This window comes from Pelophylax lessonae (genome assembly GCF_965119305.1).
Source record: "Pelophylax lessonae genome assembly, chromosome: 9".
Classification (NCBI taxonomy): Eukaryota; Metazoa; Chordata; class Amphibia; order Anura; family Ranidae; genus Pelophylax; species Pelophylax lessonae.
In genome coordinates, this window is record NC_138776.1 from 201787820 (window position 1) to 201811744 (window position 23925).

Below are 23925 nucleotides of genomic sequence, written 5' to 3' on the forward strand. Positions count from 1 at the left end.
CCGCCGCGGCTCGTTCACAGGCAAGTCAGTGCGTGTGACCGGCGGACTCGATGTCCGCCGGCCACACTACGATCGCTCCTGTGAAGGGAGAAAGACAGAGCAGCTTGTGTAAACAAGCTGCCTGTCAGTTCTCCCTGTGTAAAAGTAAAGATCTGACCGTTCTACTATGTAGAACGGTTGATCTTTGCTTTTACACCAATAGCCATGTCCCTACACAGTAGAAAGCACGCCCCTAGGACACACTTAACCCCTCCCTTCCCAATAAAGTTAACCCCTTCCCTGCCAGTGTCATTTTTGCAGTAACAGTGCATATGTATAGCACTGATTACTGCAGTAATGTCACTGGTAACCCCAAAAGTGTCAAAAATGTCAGTCAAGGGTCCGATCTGTCCGCCGCAATGTCGCAGTACCGAAAAAAAAATCGCAGATCGCCGCCATTACGCGTTAAAAAAAAAAACACCAAAAATGACAAAAATCTTTCTCTTTGTTAGTAAACGCGATAACTTTTGCGCAAACCGATCAAAATACGCTTTTTGCGATTTTTTTTACCAAACATAGGTAGCATAAAACAAATTGGCCGAAAAATGTTAAAAAATTTTGATTTTTACTTTTTTTTTTGGGGAATTTCATATAAAAAAATGTGAAAAATATTGTTATTTTTGCAAAATTTACGCTCTTTTTTTGTTTATAGCGCGTGATCAAAAAATCGCACAGGTGATCAAATACCACCAAAAGAAAGCTCTGTTTGTGGGAAAAAAAGGACGTCAAATTCGTTTAGGTACAGCGTCGCACGACCGCGCAATTGTCCGTTAAAGTCACGCAGTAAAAAATCGCAAAAAAACCCCTGGTCCTTTAGCAGCCAAATCCTCCGGGGCTTAAGTGGTTAAACAATATATAAAAAATATGAAGGATGAAAACCCAAATATCACAGTGTTGGGTGAATGAAGTGTTAAATCAATCAATGAAGTCTTAAAAAACTTTCAATGTGACTCCAACAAATAAACCACTAAAATGAAAGTCCATTAAATAATGTGGTCCAAAGTTGTGGGAATGGTGAAAAAGAATCCAAATATAAATCAAAGTGATGATAAGGTGTTCCCTCCACCTGGTGAAATGCCTCCTTACCCGGCGGAAAGAAGGTAAGTGCCTGATAATGATAATTCACATGTGGATAAAGCCAGTGTCCTAATTCCACCTGCACACGTGCACGGTCACCCGGGTGATAAGTATATACAAGCCTCTTACCAGATGTAAGAGACAATCAAGCCTCTAAATATCTTGGGCATGAGGATGCTTCCTTAACACAATGGATGGATAGGATCGTTCCCACTTTCTTCCCTCTGTACAAGCCACCGTATGTCTCCTATTCCTTAGGGTGAGTAGAGTATACTCCCCACGATGTTCCAATGCACATGAAAGAACAGATGGGACTAATAGTGCATTACCTTTATAAACAATTTATTGTATATAGACTTGCACTTACAGTTTAGTAGAACGGTTACGGGCAGATTATCAAAAAATTACAGGCTGAGGATCTCTGGGTACATCGGGTCCGGCTGCAGCACGGACCGCCGATGACGCAATGACGGCACGCCTCCCTCCTGACGCGTTTCCTCCAATAGGGCTTCGACTTGAGATGGGAGATCTCCCATCTCAAGTCGAAGCCCTATTGGAGGAAACGCGTCAGGAGGGAGGCGTGCCGTCATTGCGTCATCGGCGGTCCGTGCTGCAGCCGGACCCGATGTACCCAGAGATCCTCAGCCTGTAATTTTTTGATAATCTGCCCGTAACCGTTCTACTAAACTGTAAGTGCAAGTCTATATACAATAAATTGTTTATAAAGGTAATGCACTATTAGTCCCATCTGTTCTTTCATGTGCATTGGAACATCGTGGGGAGTATACTCTACTCACCCTAAGGAATAGGAGACATACGGTGGCTTGTACAGAGGGAAGAAAGTGGGAACGATCCTATCCATCCATTGTGTTAAGGAAGCATCCTCATGCCCAAGATATTTAGAGGCTTGATTGTCTCTTACATCTGGTAAGAGGCTTGTATATACTTATCACCCGGGTGACCGTGCACGTGTGCAGGTGGAATTAGGACACTGGCTTTATCCACATGTGAATTATCATTATCAGGCACTTACCTTCTTTCCGCCGGGTAAGGAGGCATTTCACCAGGTGGAGGGAACACCTTATCATCACTTTGATTTATATTTGGATTCTTTTTCACCATTCCCACAACTTTGGACCACATTATTTAATGGACTTTCATTTTAGTGGTTTATTTGTTGGAGTCACATTGAAAGTTTTTTAAGACTTCATTGATTGATTTAACACTTCATTCACCCAACACTGTGATATTTGGGTTTTCATCCTTCATATTTTTTATATATTGTTTAATATATGATTTTTTCAGCAATTTAGAAAAGCGCACCATCACTTTTTAATATTTACACTATATATCATCTGGTTGCAGCCTTTCACTCAATCAGCGCACCCCTTTCTTTCAACAAAGAGATATACACTGTGGGACAATCCCCCCTCCCACTTAGCAGCCAATCCACATACACATATACATCCCATAATAGGTTGATCTTAAGGCAGACAGAAACAATAGAAAAATGGGATACAGGCACTTACCAATAACAAACCCCACCCCACCCCACCTCACAATCCAGCAAGGTTCTATGAGAGACTCCAACAATATTCAAGCAATCTGAAAAGTCAAATTGTTTATCTTTATATATTTCTTGAGGGATATTGTTCAGAAATATTATTGTCTCAAGTGAAAGAGGCCCTTCATTCTTTCAACACAAACCACACATATAGAACCCAGGATAACTGGGGTAACGCAAAATGCGGTGTTGTTGTACAGCGAGTCTGATTAGTGCACACTCGACTGGAGTTCTTGGTCACCCTGTGCCCCTAATAGACACAGGATGACTTACACATTTGAGAGGCCGGGGAAGCTGGAAAAGGAGTTTCTTGACCTCTCTAAAGTAATCTGGGATCCACAAGCCCCCCCCCCCCCAAAGTGACTCCTGTCACAGGACCTTACTTGTTTCTTGGTTTTTGTTTGGGTTTCCCTCATAAAATCCATACCAGACCAGAAGGGTCTGGAGAAGAATTTGGAGGAGGCCTCATGCTGTTTTTTTGGGGGTATATATAAGACCCCATATAAGACCCTTACCTAGGATAAGGGTCTGATACAGATAAATGTCTGTTTTTTTTGCAAACAGAATGAAGCAGCTGGGAGCTTTCATTTTGCCAGCAATTTAAATACACATTTTTCTTTAGAGGCCTCAATCCATTTATTTCTCCTTTTTCATTTATACCAGACTTGAAGGGCCTGGTATGAATTATGGTGGAACCTCCACACTTTTTGAGTGGTGGTCCCCCTTTATTATCTATATCAGATCCTCATTTTGAATAAACATCTTGTATAAATGAGGGAATTCCTGGCTGCTTTGCATACAATCAGAACAAATCGGTAGGGAGATTTCATTTTGTCACCTTTTTCTTTGTTGTCAGTTTTACGGCAGTAGACTTTATACATTGTACAGATGTGCCACTTCTCAGGCAGGGTCAGGGCATCCCCACGCATTTCATTTAATCACTTGCAGACCACCAACCGTACATTTACTGCAGCAGGGTGGCCGCTCTGCTCCAGATCAGGTACCTAATATGTGATCTGACACTTCTGGGTCTGGGGCGCGTGCCTCCGGCGACCTGCTCCCCCTGTGATCACACATAGCGGGAGCCCAGCGGCAGGTACCGCGAACTTGATATCTGTCATCACCCGCCGATTACACAGTACTCAGGCAGAACGGCAGTCTGTCTATGTAAACAAGTTCTGTCAGAAGGGAAGGCATTGATCCTGTGTTACTACAAAGCAGGAACACAGATCTTTGCCTTCCCCTAGTCAAAGGACCTCCCCCATATTGAGTAAGCACAACCTAGGCACACGGTTAACCCTTTGATCGCCCCTAATCTTAACTTCTTCCCAGCCAGTGTCATTAGTACTGTCACAGTCAGGGCCAGCCCTACCATGGGCCCCATTGGGTCCATTGGACCCAGGCTGAACTTGGAGAGGGGCAGCAAATTGGCTCCCAAGATTTTTACTCTAGCAGTTTTGTGTGAGTTTTGTGTGAGAACATCACTCACGTGACTGTGGTGTGCGTAATGACGTCAGACATCAGCGCACTCCATCTCACACAGGGCAGGCTGGATGTTCTAGGACGGTGGGCGTGGCAGACACACGAGTGACAGTAGGACTGAGGACAGACGGTGGATGTTTGGAGGACCGGTCTGGTGGTGAGTTATGGAAGAAGATAACAGTATATATAATTATTTAAAAAAAAAAATATTTATATAAAATAATGGATGTGGGGGCTTTTTGGTGGGCGTGATTTTTTTTGGGGGGGGGGGCAGAATTTCATTCTTGGACTTGGATGTCTTGGGCCAGCCTTGGTGACAGTGCATATTTTTTAGCACTGATCACTGTATTAGTGTCACTGATCCCTAAAAATGTAATTTAGGTGTCCGATTTGTCCTCCGCAATATCACAGTCCTGCTATGAGTCACTGATCGCCACTATTACTAGTAAAAAAAAAAAAAAAATAGATAAAAATATCCCGTAGTAGTAGACGCTATAACTTTTGCAAAAACAAATCAATATTGGGATTTTTTTTACCAAAAATATGTAGCAGAATACATATTGGCCTAAATTCCTTATGTTTTATAACAGAAAAAATAAAAAATAGTTTTTTTTTTCAAAACTGTCGCTCTTTTTTTGTTTATAATGCAAAAAATAAAAAACTGCAGAGGTGATCAAATACCACCATAAGAAAGCTCTATTTGTTTGGAAAAAAGGACACATGAACGTGTAATTGTCAGTTGAAGAACCACAGTGCTGTATCAGAAAAAATGGCCTGGTCATGAAGGGGGGTAAACCTACCGGAGGTCAAGTAGTAAAGGAATTGTGCATTTTTAATACTTCACTTTAAACTTTACTAAAATTGCTGCTCCCCACCGAATTGATTGATGTTGCCTATTAGGTCTATGAGAAACAAAAAAAAAACAATTATGGTCTGCTCCCCCCCCCCCCCACCTGTCATTGTTTAGACTATTGATGAGCTGAATACACCTGGGTTTGGTGAACAAAAATGAACTAATTGAACTAAATTTTGGGTGCCAAATCTGAATCCTATTGAAGTCTATGGCAGGTGAATGTTGAAAAAAATCAGAAATGCTATTTTCTAGGCTAATAGACAAAGGGATGTCAAACAAATGGTATGGAGAGCTAGGCACTGTCCTGGAAAACGTATTGAAACAGGAAAAAAAAATGAAAAATTCAAGGTGCAATAATTTTTTTAGCAATGCTAAAACATTAAAATGCACAATTCCAATAAATAACATGTAAAGAAATGCCTTTTTGGGACCTGCCACTGTGGTGCAGCACATTCCACAAATTTGAGAAAGGGAGCCAAGTCTACCAGCTGAAACGGCAGCAACTGTAATGCTAGCAATTTGGCCAAGCTAGCAATAAGACGCTGAGCATGTGGATGGCTGGGACAGTATTTCTTTTTACGTTTCAAATACTGGGTAGTGAAATTTGCCTGCTGCTCAAATCAAGCGGTGGTATACTGCTAGCAGATTGGGTGCAAGTGTCTGTGCCACTCATTGCTATACCATCATCCCTCTCAATGCTGGTATTTGAGAAGGCATGAGGTATAGTAGGGTTAGAGATCGTAGATGAGGACAGGCGTGCCCCGCCTGCAGAGGATGCACTATGTCGACTGTGACCACCATTTTTCACAATGGACACAGAGGCTGCTTGCCCTCTTTTCGTGGCCTGTGAGCATCAGCCTCTCCTTGTCGGCCTATAGATGAGCTGTGGTGGTTATAAATGTACGCAAGTGACCAATTATCAATACTTTCACTGATATATGATGTAATCTATAATCCTATAGATGGATGATCTGTGATCCCTATAGAAAGATCCACAACTGAGCAAAGGTTACTGTGGCTGATGTCTGCAGTGATCTCTATTCCTACAGGTCTGAGGCCCCTATAGAAAGATCCACAATTGGGCATAGGTTACTGTGGCTGATTCCTGCAGTGATCTCTATTCCTACATGTCTAAGACCCCTATAGAAAGATCCACAACTGAGCAAAGGTTACTGTGGCTGATTTCTGCAGTGATCTCTATTCATACAGGTCTGAGACCCCTATAGAAAGATCCACAACTGAGCAAAAGTTACTGTGGCTGATAGCAGTGATCTCTATTCCTAAAGGTCTGAGACCCCAATAGAAAGATCCAAAACTGAGCAAAGGTTACTGTGGCTGATATCTGCAATGATCTCTATTCCTATAGGTGTGAGACCCCTATAGAAAGATCCACAACTGAGCAAGGGTTACTGTGGCTGATTTCTGCAGTGATCTCTATTCCTACAGGTCTGAGACCCCTATAGAAAGATCCAAAACTGAGCAAAGGTTACTGTGGCTGATATCTGCAGTGATCTCTATTCCTACAGGTCTGAGACCCCTATAGAAAGATCCACAACTGAGCAAAGGTTGCTGTGGCTGATTTGTACAGTGATCTCTATTCCTACAGGTCTGAGACCCCTATAGAAAGATTCACAACTGAGCAAAGGTTACTGTGGCTGATTTCTACAGTGATCTCTATTCCTACATGTCTGAGACCCCTATAGAAAGATCCACAACTAAGCAAATGTTACTGCGGCTGATTTCTGCAGTGATCTCTATTCCTACAGGTCTGAGACCCCTATAGAAAGATCTAAAACTGAGCAAAGGTAACACGTTTCGGAGCATGCGCAGTAGATGGAAGAAAATAAGGCGCGCTCCTTGTGACGCTGGCTTGTGACGTCTGAGGAGTGACGCTTACTTACCATCGTGCGTCTCAGCCCTCACCCCCAGCTGGGGATTATTCTCGTTCCATCTCCGGATGGATACAGAGGGACACGAGTGAGACACCATACAGGTATCAAATTGCATAGGTACAAACCCCCAATGCGATCCGATTCAGGTGCGGACCAAAAAAATGGTCCTGCACGACTTTGGTCCGAATGTGATGCAAATTCAGCCATAGAATATGTATGGCTGAACTCGCAATGCACAGACATCTCATGTTATTTGCATAGCAGTGCAGTGCGAATTACATGTGATGTCTGACATCGCTATAGTGTGAACCGGCACTAAAATCTTAGTAAGTCAACTATTACGCCTTAAAATCTTAGTAAGTACATACAGAGGAAAAACGGGCTCAGTCAGGTGACTTTAAGAGCTTAGGCATGGGAACAGGGCCATTTTTAATGCAGAGCAAAAGGGGCAGCTGCCACGGGCCCAGTCATTGTTGTGAGGCCCAAAATATCTGCCCCTGGAGCCCATGCTTCCTGCAAATGTGAATGTGAATTTGGGTGGACCCGAGAAAATGTTTGCCCAGGCTCCAATCAACATTAAAGATGGCCCTGCATGGGAACAAAGTACACCGTGTTCTCAACAGATACATCACCATATATTTTGCTGCATTCCAATACATAAAAAAAATACTGGCAAGAGAAAACATTTTGTCTTCAATGGGACTCTTTTCACATTAATGTTTCTTGTTGCAGTGCATTGTGGAAGCATCCCGTATGCTGTATTTTGGTTATAATAACCTGTATTTTACCAGTCTATGCTAGGAAATGATTATAAAGACATGTTAACGTGCTAAATTGTGCTTCTCCCGTACTGGGAATAAAAACCAGCCCTGGAAATAATTTCATACCAGCCCCAGAGCATCATAATACCAGCCCAACAGCATAACGTCATTATTTTCTTGTTCATCAAAGGGAAACCATGCATTCTAACCAGTTCTGTACCAGAAGGTTTTACCCCCTTAATCACTTTAAAAACCGGTAGGATTTGCCCCCTTCCTGACCAGGCCCTATTTTGTGATTCGGCACTGTGGGGAAGCCGATAAGTCTACGTTGGTTTGCACAGGGCCACTCTGCCGCAGTAAAAAGGTGGCGGATGGTCGGGAAGTGGTTAATGACCAGGCCATTGTTTGCGATTTGGTGTTAATTTAACAAAAAATTGCGCGGTCATGCGACGCTGTACCCAAATAAAATGTATGCCCATTTTTTCCCCACAAATAGAGCTTTCTTTTTGGTATTTGATCACCTGTGCAATTTTTATTTTTTGCGCTATAAGCAAAAAAAGAGCGATGATTTTTTTTAAAAAAACAATATTTTTCACATTCTGCTATATAACATTCTCAAAAAAAATAAAAAAATTTTAAATCAAAATTTTTTAACATTTTAGGCCAATTTGTATTCTGCTACATATTTTCGGTAAAAAAAATCCCAATAAGCATATTTTAAATGATTTACGCAAAAGTTATCGCGTCTACAAACTATGATAAAGATTTATGTCATTTTTTATTTATTTATTTATTACTAGTAATGGCGGCGATCTGCGATTTTTAGCGGGACTGCAACATGGCGGCGGACAGATCAGACCCCTAACTGACATTTTTGACACTTTTGGGGGGACCAGTGACATTACTACAGTAATCAGTGCTAAAAATATGCACTGTCACTGTAATAATGACACTGGCAGGGAAGGGGTTAACCCAGGGGCGATAGAATAACCTGAACTAATTATCTAGCCATCTGGACAGAAACAATGTGAGGTCATTAACATTTAACAATGGAACAGACAGACTTAACACAATCCACATCCCACCTCAATAGACAGACAATAAGAAAAGACTGCCAGTGACAGTCTGTCCATCTCCTACATTGAAGTACATGGAATACACATCTAAGCATTGCTTTGATTATTTAGGAGTCACAGACTTCATGGCAACAGGCTATAGGTGTCACAGTGTAAAGTGGGATTAAATCTTCATATTTCTTGAGAGATATTGTTGATAAATATTACTCTCCCATTTGAAGTTATCCAAACCATTTTCTCAGTGTCCATTAAGAATCTGTCTTTCACTCCCAGTGATGGTGAGTACCGTCACAAATACTACAGCTCTATCCATATAGGCGGTTATATGATCTCTCATTTCTTGCACTCTCCAAATGAGCAGATCTATGCAAGATGAATTTAGGACAAAACAAAAATGTCTGTATTTAGCGAGAGCAGTGATCACTAATTAATTGTATTAGAAAAGTGTGCACCTAGCTTGGGGTGGTTGGGATCTGCTGGAAGGAGGAAACACAGCCACAGGTGTGTGCTAATGAGGTCAGCTGATTAATTCCTTCCTGTGTCTTATGGTGACCATACACTATATGAATAAAATCATCTGAAATTTGGACGGTTCGTTCATTTTTCGCCCAGTTAATGGGCACAAATCGGTAATCGGTTGTGAAGTTTTTGAGCCAAAAAAAAATGAAGGACAAGTTTTGAAATTTTCTGCTGAATGAACGATAAATTGAAAGGTTAATGTTTTTTCTCGGCCAAACTGTTTGCACTCGGTATATGTGAAAAAACAGACAAAAAAAGGATTCATTTATGTCCTTTGAACGATTTATCAGTCATTACATCACTCTCACGGCCGGAATGAGTTTGAACAATTTTTCATGTATCAATAAAATTCATCACCAAGAAACATCCCAGAGTTCTTATAGAATCTTAGTAGCGCAAGGATGGAAAAACCCTCCTATCATAAAGTGCAAATATGCATACATAGCCTATAAAAGCATAAATTAAATAAATAACTGTGACAAGTCCTTCTCAAGTCCTTATGTAATATATCACAGTGTGAAGAGGGTCTTGTCGGTGCCAATGCAGGGGTCACCAAAGGATGTCACCACCACCAGTGCTGGGGGAGATTTAGCCAAAATGCACACTCACCAGAAGACCATGCCTAACCACTCTCATGGAATAGGCTAAAACCGCATGAATAAATCAGATGGCTTCCTCCCGGTATAGATGGCTGCTGCACACTTACTCCTCTCATATATGGTATATGGGTGACAAAACAAAGAACACCTCCATAGCGTGATAACGTTTCAACATCAATTTATTTGAAGAAGACAGTACACAGTCCGCGGTCCCGCTGCTTACACCAGATGCCAGAGCACCTTCCCCATCACAAAAGCTCTGGGGGACAGGGGGGCTTGATTTTTTTTTATTTAATTTTTTTAAATTATTTTAACACCTTTCCTTTAATTTTTTTTCTTTTTTTCAATCAATTTTATTGTTATCACAGTGAATTTAAATATCCCCTATGATAGCAATCTGCAGTGACAGGTACTCTTTTTAAAAAATTGGGGTCTTTTAGACTCCAGATCTCTCCTCTGACCTTAACGCATCGGACCACACCAAAATTGGTGTGATAAAATGCTTTCCCAATTTCCCAATGGCGCTGTTTATTTCTGGCGAAACAGAAGTCATGAAATGCTCGTAGCTTCTGGTATCTTAGGCCATAGAGATGATTGGAGCCATTCTCGTCTCCAATCAGCTCTATGGTTAGATAATTGAACTACCGGCTGCACTCTCGGGTTAACCGGTGGGACAGGAGAGCCCGAGAGAAACCACGGAAGGTGGAGGGGGGAGGGGGAGTCACCTCCCACTGCTTGTAAAAGCAGTCTAGCGGCCAATTATCCACTAGGATCGCTTTTAAATGTAAGCCGACTGCTGGCTGTAAAAAACGATACCAAGATGATGCCTAAATCTGCAGGCATCATCCTGGTATAACCACTCAAAGTCCAGCAACGTACCAGTACATTGCTGGTCCTTGTTTGGCATATAGTGTCGTTTTTTTTCTTTTTCATGCAGCCTGTGGGCAGAACGAAAAAAAAGAACCTAACAGAAATCTCCGCAGAAAAATTGAGTAGTATACACACCATTAACTGCCCAAACATCCAAACCCACTTCTTAATGGCGGATATACATGACAAAATTCCATGTATATCTAAAGGTATTTTAACTGCAGTAGCAAACGCTGTTTGTGTCAGAATATGTAAAATCAGTGTGGCAGCCAATGAGTGTAACTGCAATGCAAACAGGTTAACAAAAGAATGAAAAACAAACAAAGTACAGTAAAAGTACAGTAGGAAGAGTAGAAGAACATAAAAATAACTGAAACGTTATATATTTTTTGTTTATTTCTGTAAATTTTTTACATTTTATTTGTGAAAAAAATGTGAAAAAAGTGACGCTCATGTGGACATGTGAAAAAAGTGACGCTCTGTCACTTTTGTGACAAAGGCGTTCAGCATAGCCAATTGAAATAAATAAACCAAATTGTATCAGCGTCTCGCTTTAGGGGCAACTAAGTACGGCGTCAAAAGCTGGTCGTTAAGGTCCACACTTATTAGTCGTGGACACAGAGGGGTTTCTCCATAACACCAGTTGCCATAGTAATTTGGACTGTCATGTCTGCGTGAAGGGATGACAAAATGAAAACATTCCGTGTATCCCTCCACTTCACTGCAAGCAATTTGTCCCAAACTATCTTGCCGCTGCTCCCTATGTAGTCTGGGCAGTTGGGGAGCTCCACAGTGCTATCTTTTCCCTTGTAGACCCGGAAACAGTGTTGCCAACCGTCCGTATATTTACAGACAGCCCGTAAAATCAGGGCACTTTTCTCCTGCCCGTAAATGCCCGTAGCAGGAAAAAAGTGCCCGTTAAAAAGATGGCTGTGGCGAGACAAACTGACTGCGCATGCGCAGCGTGTGCCTCTCGGTTTCGGTCACTCACTCACACTCAGTCAGTCAGTCTCATGTCTCCTCCCCCGCCTGTGCCCTGCCCACATGGCCCGCCCAGAATTTTCCCGCCACTTCCTGCCGCTACCTCCCCCAGCCTAAATAGCCCAGGACTGAGCGGGTGGCCGCGGCGCGCGCAAGCAAGCCAAGCCAGGAGGAAGGAGCCTGCTGGAGGTGCCGAGGTGGACAGTGGAGGAGTCCGACGACCGACCAGCCCAGGGCAGCAGCACTAGCCAGCTCCCACCCCTGCCGACGTCCCCCCACGAGGATCCATCCATCCATCTGGCTGGCACACCACCATCCACTCCACTGTCTCTCCATCTGATCTTCTCCAGTGAGTACTCCTCCTAGTCTCCTCGCTTCCGAGTCCAGTGGGGACTCCAGTCCAGTCCCCACCACAGTCCTGGTCCTGGCCCTGAGCCCAGGGCTGCTGGAGGATCCATCCATGCCATTCGTCGCAGGAAATGCAGAATGCGGAAGAAAGTCCAGCTTAAACAAAATGTGTTATGCCCAAAGGAGGATCAATTGGGATGTCACAAGAATGATTGCAGAGAATTTCAATTGTTGTGCTGCTGTATTCCTTCACCTAAGTTTGACTAATAGAACCTACACCCTGGGGGACAATACCATCTAACTAGAAAAGACAAGCATACGGTTGTAGAAAACAATATGAGTGCCAGAGCAGGTAAAATGTACAATATAGGCCTATCTACTACATACAAAATAGTCTGTTGTTAGGGAGACTGCACAAAAATTCGACCATTCAAGCCGGTACCTATGGTGGAAAATTCTACTTTTATATAACGGGCAGCATAATGCTGCCCCACAGTGTGTAATGGAGCATAAGCTTTTAATAACTTTATTGCATCATGTTTTGTGATATTCCTGAGAGACATAGGACACTGAGGACAGCCTCTGTTTCACACAGTCTATGACAAGCTTGTTTGGTGACGGGTCTGTCTGTCCACCACACTCCACACAGTTAGCTTCTAACTGTAAGAAGACACACTTTTGGGTAATGCACACACACTACCACTACTGTATCAAAGCTGAATTTGCAGGAGAGGCTATAACACACTACGTATGACCCATTTACTGTCAAGAGGTTAAAGTGTTTTCTTCTAAGGTTATCATGATCAAGAGCATGCAATAGAATTATAGAATTCACAGGACAGGAAAAAAAATGTTAATATACTCATATATACTAATTATATGCCATTGCCAATGCTCCTACATCACAAAAAAAAAAAACTGCTCTTTCATTTCCAGTAATTCATGCAAGGTAGTGAAAAAATAAATGGAATTGATAAGAAGCCTGAAAAAAAGTCCATTGTGGGCAGGCCCAGCCCCCCCACCCCAGTCAGTCCATTCCACTCTAGTCTAGTAGTCCAGTCAGAGCCAGCATTCTTTTACCTTGAAATCTCCCCCAAATCACACTGTTAATTGCATATTGTATTTGTTTGCAACATAAAGACTTAAATTTGCACTTAAAATGTAATTTTGTACGTTTTTGAAAATGCCAGTAAAAAATTTGCTCTGCCAGTAAATTTTGGGTGTCGTATCAGTGATTTTTAATGTAACGGGTTGGCAACACTGCCCGGAAACTAACTGTATAGCCTGTGGCCCTGTCACAGAGCTTATACAGCTTGACCCTGTATCTGGCACGCTTGCTGGGGAGATACTGTTTCATAGCAATGCGGCCAGTAAACTTAGTCAGGGACTCATTAACGCAGACAACTTGTTGGGGGGGAAACAAGGCTGAAAACCGCTGATTGAAGTGGTCTACGAGGGGCCAAATTTTGTGGAGCCGGTCATATTCAGGGTCTCCCCAAGGACGAAAGATTTCATTGTCGTTGAAATGCATAAACCGCAGAATTTGCTTGTATCTCGCCCTGGACATGGAGTACACGCGCATCTGGTGAATTGGGCTAGTGGACCAATATAACCGCAATTCACTCTTTTTGGTTATGCCCATGTTGAGGGAAAGGCCCAGAAACGTCTTAAACTCGGAAACCGTTACAGGTTTCCAGCCAAATTGTCTGGCAAGGGGCAAATTTGGGTTGTCGGCGATGAATTGACCAGCATATACATTTGTTTGGTCCACAATAGATCTGAAACGATTTTCCGTGAAAAACAGCTCATAAAAATTCAGGGGAGTAAAATTGGATGTTTCCACGTGGATTCCAGGTTGGCCAGTGAATGGGGGAAGTACTGGCTCTGTAGTATCAGTGGGTTGCCATTCAGGATATGCCAGGGGGGGCACTATGGGCTCTACGGGCCTGTCTTCGAATACGCGGTGGCTGCAGACCACTACTTGTGCTAGCCACAGCAGCAGCTTCAACTGCACTTATGGGACTCGCCACGTCACCAAGTGTTACTGCAGTGCTGGTTGTACTAGGTCCAGGGTGTACTAGGCCGCTGGTGCTCACCAGATCACCAGAAGGCTGAGCGCCACTAGTACCGACACTCTGCTCCATACGAGCACGCTGCGATCTCTGCACCTCTTCAACTCCAGAATGGGGTCGGGTACGCCTGGTTCTAACAGGGACCCAACCATCGTCTGAGCTATCTGTCAGGGAGCCACTGCTCTCTTCAGGTTTCTATACTAACCCTGATTCTGCCAGTGAGGCTTCCCCATCGCTCTCATCTGACATGGTCAGTATACTGCAGGCCTCTGCACTACTGTACCACCGTTTTGTCATTTTAGCAACTAAATTTACAGATACAGTATTGTGACTCACAGGTAAAAAAGCACCTGGTTGTAAAGGACTATTTCAACCGCTACCAAAAAAAAACTGCTAATGCTAGCAGGGATCAGGCCTGACTCTGCTAACACAGCAGTTTTGTGTTTTTTGTAAGTGACAGCAATCTATTGATTACTACACTTGCCTGGGTGGGGTGGGCTGGGCGGAGGGGCTAAATGCTGGCAGGAATCAGTGCTGATCGTGCAAACACCGTGTTTTGGGAACCCTAAACTATTGGGGACGATAGTATAGTTCTGATCAGATCGGATATTGATCTGTTCAAACAATATACTAGTAATGGATGTGTATGTGTGTGTGTGTATGTGGTAATCAAAGGGTTATTTCTAACTTTGCGCCGGGGATCTGCGATATCCTAAACTGACGTTAACACTAACTAATGTCACCTGTGACACTAATAATAGTGATTAGAAAAAAAACTGTACACTATAAAAGTGACACTGTGACAGGGCAATGGAGGGTATAACCGGGGGGGATCAGGGAGTTTATCTTTATTGGGGGATGAGGGGTGGCGGGGACCCTACACCTACTTGGGACAGAAATGTACTAACTGAAGTCACAATCACACTATCACAGATATACAGAAAAACACTATATTACCTGTGTATAGTGTGCAATGTGACAGAGGGGAAGGGGTTAACTGGGGGGGTATCAGGGGGTTAAATCTTTATTGGGAGGGTGGCGGTATCCTAACCCTAAAAGGAACGGCCGCAAGCGCTAACCACCCGGACCACATCCAGGGAGTGCAAGGCAAACTCCTGGGGATGCTTAGGTGGCACACACAGCAAAGGCATAACTATATCATCATTGAGGTGGAACGCAGAAACCACCTTGGGAAGAAACCACTGATTCGGTTGCAGAACCACCTTATCTCTATGAATGATCACATAAGGAGAACAGCAGGATAAAGCCGCCAATTCGGATACTATGTGAGCCGACGTGATGGCAACCAGAAAGGCAACCTTCTGTGACAACACAGAGGAACCTTCCTGATGTTTTCGAAGGGAAGTTGTTGTAACACAGACAAAACTAAATTCAGATCCCAGAGAGGCAAAGGAGCTCTCCTCGGGGAGCCAAATGCTGCACCCCCTGAATGAAGGTGCGGACCAAGGAATGCGACGCCAAAGGTCGCTAAAAAAAGATGGCCAAGGCTGACAATTGACCCTTGACCATAGTCAGTGCGAGACGCTGATCCGCGCCCTTCTGCAAGAAGGCCAAGACCCTCGCCACCGAGAAGGAACGAGGATGAAGACCCTGCGATTCGCACCAAGCAATATACGCTTTCCAGGTGCAGTGATAAATCTTTCTGGAAGTGGCTTTACGAGACTTCAACAAGGTAGGGATGACCGCCTGTAGAAGACCTCTATCCCTCAGGACCTGGCTTTCAACAGCCATGCCGTTAAAGCCAGCGACTGTAAAGCAGGATGGAAGATCGGTCCTTGAGACAGAAGATCGTCTCTCAGCGGAAGACGCCAGGGAGGTTCGACGACCATCTGAACGATGTCTGCGTACCAGGACCTTTGAGGCCAGTCCGGGGCCACTAGAATGACTGACATCCGTTCCGACGCCACCCTGCGGAGGAACCTGGACAGCAGTTGAATCGGAGGAAAGGCATAAATCAGCCGATAGCGGTGCCAAAGCACCACCAACGCATCCGCCAGAGGATCACGAGTTCTGGCCAAGAACCTTTCCACCTTTTTGTTGAGATGGGACGCGAATAGATCCACGTCCGGTGTCCCCCACTGGGCACATAGCGGATGCAGGGACCATTCCCCATGGTCCAAAGTCTAGCGACTCAGATAGTCTGCCTGCCAGTTTTCCACACCCGGAATGTGAACAGCCGAGATCGCCGGTAAATGCGATTCGGCCCAAGAAAGGATCTAGGCCACTCCCTAGGCCGCCCGGGCACTCCTGGTGCCCCCTTGGTGATTGATATAGGCCACGGCCGTGGCATTGTCTGTCCGTCGTGGCATTGTCTGTCTGGACACCACCTGTAGCTGAGATGACCACCGGATCAGACAAAGCTTTATCGTTGGAGCTCCAGGACGTCAATAGGCAACAAGGTCTACCCCGCCGACCAAGTCCCCTGGGCACAAAGCATGCCCAGAACTCCTCCCCAGCCCGACAGACTGGCATCCGTGGTGAGAATCGTCCACAACAGAGGCCGAAAATTCTGGCCCTGCATCAAGGACAGCGACTGGAGCCACCACAAGAGATCCGACCTTACTCGACAACTCAAGGAAATTCTCCTTTCCAAGGACTGAGGCGTCCTGTCCCACCTGTCCAGGATCTCTGCTTGCAGAGTCCTGGTGTGAAATTGAGCAAATGGAACTGCTTCGAAGGCCGAAACCATCAGGCCCAGAACCCGCATGCAGGTCCGCAAGGAGGAAAGATCGTTGTGCCTGAGAGCCCTGATCTCTTCCCGTAAAGTCCAGAGTTTGTCCTCCGGAAGGAAGACCCAAGAGTGAGCGGAATCCAGGACCATCCCCCAGGTACTGGAGACGAGTTGAGGGAGTCAGTGCTGACTTCTGAAAGTTGATGGTCCACCCGAAATCATGTAGCGTCTGAACCGTCACAACCAGATCGCTTGCCAAGGTCACACATGAGTTCGACCTTAACAAGAGGTCGTCCAGGTAACCGAGGACCGCAATGCCCCGTAAACGCAGTAAAGCTAGAACCGGAGCCAACACTTTGGTGAAAACTCTGGGAGCCGAAGCGAGACTGAAAGGTAACGCCACAAATTGGTAATGCTCCCCAGCCACCGCGATGCGGAGATATTTCTGACGACCCTCGAAAATAGGGATGTGCAGATATGCATCCTTCAAGTATATGGATGCCAGGAAGTCCCCGGGCCTCAACAATGTCACCACCGACTGGATGGATTCCATCCTGAACTTCTGTACCCGCACAAAGCGGTTCAGAGATTTCAAGTCCAGAATCGGACGTATCTTGCCCTCTTTTCTGGGCACCCTTAATAACGAGAGCTTCTTTTAAGCGCTAATGAGTGCATCCATTTTGCACTTTCCCACGCTACCGAGGAGGAAGATTCCTCCTCTTCCCGCTCAGACGCGGGGGACCGGACCCCTCAGGGGTCCGTGGCAACCAATTCAGGCTCAGAATCAGAGGACTGGGAGGGCATAGGCCATTTTTTGGAGGAGCGTTCCGACATCAGCAGATGCATCTGAGACACCAAAGTCGAAAGGGCAGCAGATAAGGAGGCCATGGAGGAGGATTTAGAGCCCATTCAGACTAGCGCGACACGATTTTGGAGGGCGACTTGCAGAGACTTCACATAATGGAAGTCTATGCAAGTCGCTCCCAGGTCGCCCCAAAGTAGTACAGGACCCTTTTTCTAAGTCGGAGTGACTTGTGTCGCTCCTATTAGAATGGCTCCTGTACTAATCAATGGACCGTGACCTACCGCGACTTGTCAGGCTGACAAGTCACGCTAGTCTGAATGGGCTCTAATGCAATTTTCGTTTACTGCAATTGGACTCTGTGTGTTTACTACCGCTGCACTGCACTTCACCTCCTTGGTGGCAGTCTTCTTGCTGCGGGTGCAGGGTCCATCATGGCACCATTAAAAATGGCCCTGGCGCTACTACCTAAGTTTACCGGCTCCAAAATTCCTCTGGCTGAGTTGGAGGAGAGATTAGAAAGCATCAGGTTCCTGCCCGGCTGATTGAGGAACTAGCTATTAACGCCTTTAAGGATGATGCCAGCAGAGTGGTGATGCGCGTCCTAAAGAGGAACGAGCCACCCTGGAACAGATTGTGTTGCACCTGAAGGGCCTGTTTGAAGAGAACGTAATGGTCCCATAGTTGAGGCAGAGATTCTATGTCCAGAGGCAGCAGGAAGATGAGAGCCTCACATATTTTGCGGTAACACTCCAGAATCTCAAGAAACGCATGGAGAAGAGAGATGTATGTGGCTGTGCTGATATTACTGCTTCAGACCACCTCCTAAGGGACATGTTTATGGGGGGGAATAAAAGCTGGTCTGGTCAGGAGAGCCCTGCAAGAGTGAGTTAGAGAGCAACCCGCCATCTCTTTCAATGACATTGTGGTAGATGCAGTTGCGTGGAAGCAACTGTGGCAGTGACAAAGAAGTATGATCCAATGCACTTGAAAGCAGAGGTCATAGCCCCTTTCAGCCACACAGAGGGCGCTGAGAGAACTAACTCAAGATGTTGCCTCCCTGAAACAAGAAATGTTCTTGTACAAACAAGACTTGGCTCACCCCCTTAAGGGCAATACAAGCTACTGCTGAAACAGCTGGACATTCCTTTCTGGGACTATCCACTGCCATAATGCTGCTTCATCAACTGCTGCAAAAACATCTACTAGTCTTCGCCACCAGCCCAGAAAATTAACGTGTTCACCGATGCCATCCATACAGGGGATTCTCCACACATCCGGGATCGGTACCTGCACATTCTCCCAGCCCTGTGTCAGGAAGTCCAGTACCTGCTCTGCAACATGCTACAGAGTGGGGTGATTCATGAGAGCCGTTGTCCCTGGGCTGCCCCCATGGTCCTGGTGTGAAAAAAAGATAAAAGCCTGCTGTTTTGGTGTGGACTACCGCAAGCTAAATGAACACACTGTTTACACACTGGGATGCCTACCCATTACCCTAGGTGGAGGAGTCTCCTATGGCACTGGGCCAACCCAAGCATTTCTTGGCTGCCAGATTCTCTTACGATTATCGATAGCAGCTGCTATAGCCGGTAGCGATAATCACTGCCTTCTCCGGGTGGGGAGGGCTTCCCCCGCCCGCCCCCGCCGGGAGCAGACAATTGCTCGGCGGGAGGGATTCCCCTGTCAGCACTGTCTGTGTTAATGGGGGAATCGTGCAAATTTCTTTCCTGCAACCTGTGGTTGCAGCCAACACTACAACTTTTACTGCTGAGGAACAGCTGCGGAGACATTAGGTGTGGCATCTTAAAAATACCAGAACACTGGAAAATACCACAGAGTTTGAGGTGCAACACAAGACTGGCCCTTGCATGAAAGATTGCCCAAAATTGGCAGCAGAGGTGCAAATGCAGAACCATTAGGTGCGGTACCTTCCCAGTGTCAGAGCTCTAGAATACAACAAAAACTCTGAGGTGCAATGCAGCAACAACCCTGCAAAAATAAAATTTGCCCAAATTTAGCAGCTGAGGAGCAGCTGCAGAAACATTAACTGTGGCACTTTGACAATGAGGGAACACCAAATTAGAGCTGTAGAGGAAGCGTGAGAAAGTAGCACTTTGGCCTTTTTGCCTTGGGCCAGTGCTGGGACCAATATTATATTAATACTATACAGGATTTATATAGCGCCAACAGTTTGCGCGGCGCTTTACAATGTAGAGGGGGGCAATACAATAAAGTTCAATACAGAAGGAACAGAAGGGCCCTCATGATCTTCAAACACTAGTGTGTTGTGTCATGTAACCAGCTACCTCATTCACTCTCACCCACTTTGTAAGCCTATGGGGGGGGGGGCTGTTCACAACTCACAATTATTTGCAGGTGTTGGAAGGGGTACACAGAGTAGTTTGAATCTCAATCCTCAGAGATTAGTGCTGACTGGTAATCCGTCGAGAAGGTAAAGTTGGCCCAATAGAACCAGTGGTTTCAGCATTGTTTCTCTCAGCTGTTCCCAGAGGCAAGCATTTCTTCCATTCGCTGGATTTAATTAATCTTAGAAAACTATAAAACCAATGTTGGAGTTGTGGTTTTCTTCCAACTCAATGGAATGCATGCTTTAGCTGCGTTAAGTATATGGATTAGAAGTGAGCATCTGTATCTCTTAAAGGACATCAGGGCCAGATGCAGCAAAAAAAACACATGATCATTTGGCATCCAAACGTCCGTTAACCTGCAGATGATTTGTTTGACTTCCAAAAAGGCATTCATTTTGGGCAAGACAAAAAAATATGGAGCATGGAGCCCTCTTCCCCCTGGCACCACCAAGGCGAAATGGAGTAACTGCAGGGCTTGCCAAAACTACAGAATTTGGTCAAATCAGTTTTTCAATTCCACGAGTGACAGGGCACAGGTACTGATCCCGAACTGATGGAAGCGAGAGGCTCCCTAAGTACGGTGAGTCCAGATGGACCCTTTCTGTAAACCATTCTGTAAGAATCAGGGGTGACCTGTTACGGGGGTAATAGCGGAGAACGTGGTGGCAGACAGCATTGGATGCCTGTCTTTCTGAAAAAGTTTAAGTGTGGCTCTGATTGCTGGGTGCCCAAGCAATGCTTTCGGATTGTCCTTGAACAGCCACGGCAAACCCCACAAGGGAACCTCTGTAAAAGCCTGTTCCAGCTGCTTCTACTGCTTAGCTGATCCGGCCATACACCATTCCAGAATACAAGTTACATTTGTTGCTTTGTGGTCCTAAACATGATAGAAAGACCTAAAACTCCACAATTTTTGGGGAGCGTTGACAGTGAATATTGCAACCTAATGGAAAAATGACTTGGGGATCCATATTGGTAGAGTTTGGAATAAGTATAATAGGTAAAATGGTAAATATTAACCGCTTGCCGACTGCGCACAGTATATTTACTGCGGCAGTCGGCCCCGGCCAGGCAGAGTGACGTAGGTCTACGTCGCTCGCCTGTCACTCCTTCCAGAGCCAATAGCGGGCGGGCGCGCGCCCGCCGAGGCGCGCGCCCGCCTCGGCTCGTTCACGGAGGAGTGCGGGAGTGTGACTGGCGGACCCGATGTCCGCCGGTCACACTACGATCGCCGCTACAGCGGGAGAAAGACAGAGCGGCTTGTGTAAACAAGCCACCTGTCAGTTCTCCCTGTGTAAAAGTGAAGATCAAACAGTTCTACTATGTAGAACTGTTGATCTTTGTTTTTACACTAGTAGACCTGTCCCTACACAGTTAGAATCACGCCCCTAGGACACACTTAACCCCTCCCTGTCCAATACTGTTAACCCCTTCCCTGCCAGTGTCATTTTTGCAGTAACAGTGCATATATATAGCACTGATTACTGCAGTAATGTCACTGGTACCCCCAAAAGTGTCAAAAATGTCAGTCAAGGGTCCGATCTGTCCGCCGCAATGTCGCAGTACCGAAAAAAAATCGCAGATCGCCGCCATTACTCGTTAAATAAAAAAACACCAAAAATGACAAAAATCTTTCCCTTTGTTAGTAAACGCGATAACTTTTGCGCAAACCAATCAAAATACGCTTTTTGCGATTTTTTTTACCAAACATAGGTAGCGTAAAACAAATTGGCCGAAAATTTTAAAAAATTTTGATTTTTACATTATTTTTGGGGGGAATTTCATATAAAAAAAAGTGAAAAATATTGTTGTTTTTGCAAAAATTACGCTCTTTTTTTGTTTATAGCGCGTGATCAAAAAATTGCACAGGTGATCAAATACCACCAAAAGAAAGCTCTGTTTGTGGGAAAAAAAGGACGTGAAATTCGTTTAGGTACAGCGTTGCACGACCGCGCGATTGTCCGTTAAAGTCACGCAGTAAAAAAATCGCAAAATAACCCCTGGTCTTTTAGCAGGAAAATCCTCCGGTGGTAAAGTGGTTAAGGACACTATTCCTCCCGCACAACGAAAAGAGTAGAGGACCATTTGGAGAGGTCCTTCCGGATCCATATTAAAAGTGGCAGAAAGTTAGGTGCAAAAATATCGCTGATGAGTGGTGTAAGAGATATAGTCAAATATTTCAAACAGGATCGGACCCATCTAAATGTGAAGTGTGTTTGAAAGGGTCGAGACTCAGCATTGGGTGCATTAAAATTTGTGATTTTTGCAAATAATCTTAAAATTGAAAAGTCTAATACAGTGCTCAAAAAAATTAAAGGAACACTTTTAAATGAGTACAGCATTAAGTCAAGTAAACTCCCGAGATATTTATCTCTGTAAAAACCTGTTCCATCTGCATCTACCTCTTAGCTGACCCAGCCATACACCATTCCAGAATACAATTTAAATGTGTTGCTTTGTGGTCCTAAACATGACCAAAAGACCTATACCGCCACAATTTTTGGGGAGGGTCTGACAATGGGTCCAAGGATTCTATCCCAATACCTAATGGCATTTAGGGTGCCATGTCTAGCCTGTAGAGGTCTCTGTCCCTCCATGGATATGCCTCCCCAGACCACCACTGACCCACCACCAAACCAGTCATGCTGAACGATGTTGCAGGCAGCATAACGTTCTCCACGGCTTCTCCAGACCCTTTCACATCTGTCACATGTGCTAAGGATGAATCTGCCCTGATCTTTTAAAAGCACAGGGTGCTAGTGGCAGACCTGCCAATTCTGGTATTCAATGGCAAATGCCTAAGGCACGGTCCCCATAGGGTTTGCTGTGTAAGGACTTGTTGGGCCTTCTCTAATTACCAGCAGACAGTCACTCCAGCACTTTACTTGTGAAGACAGCGTTACTTGGGCAAATACTCGGCCGCTGCTGGTAGCAACCACTGCTGTAACTCAGAGGAAATCCTGGACAACGCCCTCAAATGTAGCACTGTTCCCATAGGGCTTGCTGTGTCATGACTTGTTGAGTCTCCTCTGATTACCAGCAGACAGTCACTTAGGGTACAATTCACACATTCATCCTTACTCCCAATGGCTCATTACTCAATAAACAGTCCAGGGGTGTTGGTTTTTAGTATTTATTGTGGAACTTGGATGGGAGAATAGAAAAGTGGGATACTTCAAATGGAACTGTAAACAGTTGATAAGGACAACTCTCACTTGACCTCACCAGGTTGCTTGTGAAAGCAGTCACACTGCTTGACCATACTGCCACGTGTGTGGAAAGGGTTACGTCTTCTTTCTTTCTCCAGCAATAGACTTGGTGTAATTATCTCCAGGATACTCTCTAGCATCCCCTTTACTTACATTAATCCACTGACTCTTCTAGCTGCAAGGATGGCCCCCCCTCAGGTCAGGCCCCTTGACACAGATCTGTATGCAGAATCAGAGCCTTCCAGTGTCTCCCTTCCAGTCAGCTTTACAGGACCTCCAAGTTCAGTTCCTCTCTAGCTCTTTAGGCCCTCAGGTCGACTATCCGAGGCCACATGGCAACTTCTACAGAGAGGAGGCAGCCGCCCCCTCCCTCTAAGACTCCACTCTCCAGCTGAAGGACCCTGAATGTGCTGAATGTGCTCCTGGCATTTATACAGCATCTCAGTGTGCACAGAGGCACTTTCCTCTGCCAATCACCAGGGCTGTACTAAATGCCTGAGCACTCATTTGTAAGGTTTCCTCTCACTGTCCAATATACCTCCCTATTGGACCAGTGTGAAACACTTCAGACAAACTGAGTTGCACATAAGCAGATCCTTCTCTCTGGTAGGCAGAGAACAATATATATTTACTTGGCAATCCTTCTGGTAAGCAGAAAGGATCCAAAACTATACTCTCTCTCTTTCTAACACCTACCTAGGAGGGCGCTACATACACCCC